Source organism: Ceratotherium simum, chromosome 6 (assembly GCF_057802395.1).
Source record: "Ceratotherium simum simum isolate JZ-2026a chromosome 6, ASM5780239v1, whole genome shotgun sequence".
Classification (NCBI taxonomy): domain Eukaryota; kingdom Metazoa; phylum Chordata; class Mammalia; order Perissodactyla; family Rhinocerotidae; genus Ceratotherium; species Ceratotherium simum.
The window spans coordinates 12078549-12084134 of record NC_141905.1 but is presented as its reverse complement, the minus strand read 5'-3'; the positions used below and the strand labels follow the sequence as shown (position 1 = coordinate 12084134).

At 39.7% G+C, this 5586-nt stretch overlaps 1 pseudogene; it reads left to right on the top strand.

The window, feature by feature from the left end:
- Nucleotides 1-3771: 3771 nt before the first annotated feature.
- Nucleotides 3772-4755, top strand: LOC101401234 (olfactory receptor 6C75-like; annotated as a pseudogene).
- Nucleotides 4756-5586: the final 831 nt, after the last annotated feature.

Sequence of the window (5586 nt, the reverse complement as noted above, 5' to 3'; positions counted from 1 at the left end):
TCAAAGTGAGTGAGTGTAGACATCACATAGTTGGAATATATTTTTTAATCCACTTTATCAGTATGTTTTTTAATTGGTGTAGCTAGACCATTCATATTTAATCTAATAATGTAATTTTTGACGTCTTAAGGCATGTGTCTGCCATTTGATATTTTGTTTTCTGTCTGTTTTTCATTTCCCTGTTTTCTTTTTTCCTGATTTCATGTAGGTAACTTGAACTTTTTTTATAATTCCATTTTAATTTATCTATAATGCTTTTGAGTGTATCTCTTTGTGTAGCGTTTTCCTGGTTACTCTAGATCTAATTTTCTTTCTGTTTAGAGAACTTCCTTTGGCCATTCTTTTAGGATAGGTATGCTGGTGACAAATTCTCTTGGTTTTCCTTCATCTGAGAATGTCTTTATTTCCCCTTCATTCCTGAAGGATATTTTCACTGGATGTAGGATTCTAGACATAGGATTCTATATGCTGACAGTTCTTTGTTTTCAGCACCTGAAAAATATTTTCTACTTCTTTCTGGCCTCCATGGTGTCTGATGAGAAATCTACTGTCATTTGAATTGTTCTTTCCCATGGATAATGTGTTCTTTCTTTCTCGCTGCTTTCAAAAATTTTTCTTTGTCTTTAATTACCAGAAGTTTCAGTGTGAGGTTTCTTCATGTGGACTTCTTTGGATTTTTCTTATTTGGAATTTTCTCAGTTTCTTGAATCGGTGGGATATATTGTTTGCCAAATTTGAGAAATTTTTAACCTTGTTTCTTCAAGTCCTTCTTCAGCCTCTCTCTGTTTCTTCTCTTTTTCAGACTCCAATGACATAAATGTTAGAACTTTTGTTATAGTTCCACAGGTCCAGGAGGCTGTATTTATTTTTTTTCAGTCTATTTTCTTTCTCTTGTTCAGACTGGGTACTTTCTATTGTTCTATCTTGTAGTTCATTGATTTTTCCCTCTATCCCCTCCACTCTGCTGTTGATCCCATCCATTGAATTTTTAAAAATTTTACTTATTGTATTTTTCAGCTCCAAAATTTCCATTTAGTTCTTCTTTATGTTTTCTATTTCTTGGCTGAGAATTTCTATTTTTAAAAATTTTTTCAAGCATGTTTGTAATTGCTCATTGAAGCATTTTTATGATGGCTACTTTAAACTCTTTGTCATATCATTATAATATCTGTCATCTTGATGTTGGTGATTGATTGTCTTTTTTTCATTCAAGTTGAGATCTTCCTTGTTCTTGGTATGACAAGTTATTATCAACTGAAACCTGAACATTTTGGGTATTATGTTATGAGACTCTAGCTCTTCTTTAAACTTTGTGCTTTATCTGGTGTTCTTTGACACTGGTCTGGCAGAATAAGTGAGAGCTTCACCTTATTACCACCAGCTGGGGGCTCCAAGTTCCCCACTTGACCTGTCAACTCCACCTTAGTAACCTAATGCAATTTGAGACTTTATAAACTCTGGGAGGATTATATGTACTCCACTTTGAAGATTTTCATGGAGGACAACTCAGACATTTGGGAGCCGCTATTATTATATTTGCAAATATAATGAAGGAGTAACTATACAAACTATGATGACTGTATTATAATTTCCTACTTCCAACAATGCCCAGTTGGCAGCCACCAGGGCTCCTAGAGGGACATTGATCTCTAGATGGCTTTGTTCTGTCTTCTTCTAATGAGGTCTGATGTGTCTGGGGTCTGTGCACTGGTCCTAGTGCTTCCTGATTGGTGTCAAGAGACAGTGCAACACAAAATATATGATGGAGAAAATTAATGTCACTTTTATCTTTTCTCCAAAAGACATGTGAACTTTCCTCAATCTGGAGAGGTTGGGGAGTGGTAGTGCATTTTACCTTCCCTGGAATGCATTTTAGAAAAAGACTGTGTACAAGGGACGAGTTTGAGTGAGGAGGCTATCATCTCCCACCATGCCCTGAGGCATTTGCCCAGCAAGCAGGGTCTCTTGCTGGCGGTGGCTCATGCAGGAGTAGACTGGGAGTCTGGGGACCCTGGGGGCTGCAAGGAGGGTATGAAAGCTTTTTGGAATTCCAAGTAAACTCACTCCCAGATTCCAGTAGAACATGTGGGTAGTGTGTACTCTCCTGTCTTTCCCAGGATTTCATCAGGCAAGATTGCCATGGAGCTATCAATTTGGTTTTTCTCAATTTTGGAAAGCTCTGCATTCTTATGAAGAAGGGTGTTTAGAAGACGTGGTGCACATGTTGGAACTTTTCTCTGGGACAAATTAGGGTCATCTCAAATGCAAGTGTTTCTTTCTCTCTTTCTTTTCTTTTCTTTCTTTCTTTTGTTTTTACATTTGTAACTGCCTAGACCAGCATCTTGGTTTGTTGGAAGAGTGAAAGAGCAGAGGACAGAGCTCTGGTTACTGTGAGCTGCATCTGGGTGAGTACATGGCCTTAGTGTGATTGGATCGTTTTGCTATTCATCTATTGTAAACTGAAGCAGAGTCTGCTCCTCTTCAACCGGATCTCACACACTAAAAGAGTGAGGGTTTGGCTAAATCAGACAGCTAATTCAGGGATCTGAGATGAACACTGATTGACCAGAGCGACAAAGGCTCACATAAGAGAAGTTATGGATTTAAAGAATGAAAAGAATCTTTTATTTAGGTGGACAATAGGAGAGAGAATGAATCAGAAAATAATTGCTGGTGTCAAGACATGCAGTCTGTCTTTCTATCCTCAGGCCAGTGTTCCCTAAAAATATGGACTGAAAGGGTCAAAAGACAGAGATTTTCCCCTGGACTGACCACTTAGCCCAGAGGGAAGGGAAAATTCTCCTCTCCTACTGACTGGTCTCAAGCTCTGTAGGAAAATGGTTTGGGCTGGGTCTTTAACAATCTCATTAGAGTCCGTCTGCTACTCTTCTAATCTAACTCACTTTAGAGGGCTGCAGCTGGGGCCACAGCAAGTTTTCCTACAAGTGATGTTATGACCTCAAATATGGGTGACAAATGCTGAAGATATCATTGGAGAATATTTTTTTGTAGGATGAGAGACCATGAGTTTTTTTGTGTGTGTGAGGAAGATCAGCCCTGAGCTAACATCCGTGCTAATCCTCCTCTTCTTGCTGAGGAAGACTCGCTCTGAGCTAACATCTATTGCCAATCCTCCTCCTTTTTCCTCCCCAAAGCCCCAGTAGATAGTTGTGTGTCATAGTTGCAATCCTTCTAGTTGCAGTATGTGGGACGCAGCCTCAGCATGGCGGGAGAAGCAGTGCGTTGGTGCGCGCCCGGGATCCGAACCCAGGCCGCCAGTAGCGGAGCGCGTGCACTTAACCGCTAAGCCATGGGGCCGGCCCAGACCATAAGTTTTTTTTTAGGGCTACAGTTTTCCTTTGGTAATATTCACCTTGTGGATGCATGATATGAGTAGTATCTTACCAGGAATCTGTTGCATGATCAGATAGGTAAGTAAAAGGAGGACTCATTTTCTGCTTGGCAATAGACTGTAAAGTAAAATGAATGACACTGTTAAAATTACATTATGCTTTATGAAAACTTGGAGCCTCATGCACAGTTCTTATTTATCTAGGATTTTAGGCTGCATTTAACATAAACATGTTCAAAGATAAAAATCACTTATTTTTGCTTAATAATGGGCAAAATCTACAATAAAATATGATGTTTAAAATAATAAACAAATCTAGTCACCATGCCTACACTATTTTATATGTTTAATAAAATGAAGTTTTTCATTCTTCAGTCATGACAGCCTGCAAAATAGCTCAAAGAGAGTTGGTTGAAGAAATGGAAAAGTCAATGATGGGGGATGCAAGAAACACGACAGCAGTCCAAGAATTCACCCTGGAGGGGTTTCCTGCTGTCCAGCACTTTGGGACTGTTCTCTTCCTGGTGCATCTGCTGGCATACCTGGCCTCCATCATGGGAAACACACTCATTATCACCATCACCTGGGCTGACCATCGCCTCCAGACACCTATGTACTTCTTCCTCAGCAGTTTCTCCTTTTTTGAGTGCTGTCTTATAACCACTGTTATTTCTAAGTTGGTGGCCATCTTTCTGTCAGGGAGGAAATCAATTTCCTTTGCTGCCTGCTTCACACAAGCCTTTGTCTCTCTTTTCCTGGGGGCCACCATTTTCTTCCTTATGGCTGTATTATCCCTGGATCGGTACCTGGCCATTTTCAAACCTCTGTATTACCCAAACATCATGAAGCCAAGGATGTGTTTCCTCCTGGTCACTGCCTGCTTGGCTTTGGGATTCCTCCTCATGGTGGTTCCAGTTATATTGCTTTCCCAGTCATCCTTCTGTGGCCCCCATGTCATCCCTCACTTCTTCTGTGACCTCTGCCCCCTGATTCATCTCTCTTGTTCTGACACCAGATGTATTGAAATGTTGGCCTTTGGCCTGGATTCCTTTACCCTTTTGACATCCCTTATCATAACCATCATTGCGTACAGCAATATTGTAGTCACAATCATGTGCCTTCCATCAGCCAAGCAGCGACAGAAAGCTTTCTTCACTTGCTCATCTCACCTCATTGTCCTCTCTCTGTGTCTTTATATACATGAAACCAAAGCCAACAAACCGGCTGGACTCCAACAGGGAGGCTGCTCTTGTGAACACGGTGGTGACCCGCTGCTGAACCCTGTCATCTACACTCTGCGGAACAAGCAGGTCCACCAGGCTCTGAGGATCACTCTGTCCAGAGTGAGACTGCAGAAATGGAACCACAGACTCTCAGAGGGAGGATGCAACTTCTTCATCTAATGCAATCTCCTTCCTATTTCTGGATTCTCCAATATGGACGAGCAAATGTGTTTTTAAATGTGCTGCTTGTTTATTCCTAGGATAGAGGCTAGTCTGTCTTACAATCCAATAAAGTCCACTGTTTGAAAGCTCTAATACTCTTCTTTAGATTGAGATGAAAAAGTCTTTCTGGATCTTCTATTCATTAGTTTTAGATCAATAGATTTCAACACATTTTAATGAAGAGCCTCATATACATGATTTCGTTTGATGCATGTGGAATCGCAAAATTGGGAAGATGTGGTTTCAAGTATCTACTTGTGGTAAGTGCAAGGGTATGGAGAATGAAATTCACAAGTATTAAGAATACCAAATTGGTTCAAGGATAGATATAATGTGGTCACTATATTGAGTTTTGAAGAACACATATATACATAACCGTCATGATATCAATAAAATTACTTAAAATGACTCAATACAATTGTTTTCAATGGTGACTATTCTGTATATAAATAGACTATAAATCTTTACAATTCTAGTTCCCACTATGATGAAGACATATAAATGTCTCTAGTTGAAATTGCAAGTTCCCACTGGTTTTCTGGTTTGCCAGGTTGCTTTCAGTACTGAAGAACAAATGAAGTGCCACAGGGAGAGAAGTATTATAAGTTGAAACAAGGAATTGAATAGTTAAAATTGTTTCCCTACCTCAAAAGAATTTAAAGAAATTCAGGGGGAATTTAATCAGAGGTGGAAAGAGGTCTTATTGCGACTGTAAAATCCCTTCAAATGAATCTATAAATAAGTGTCTTCATTTGTGGAATGAGAAGTTTGGTACACTAACCTCTGGGT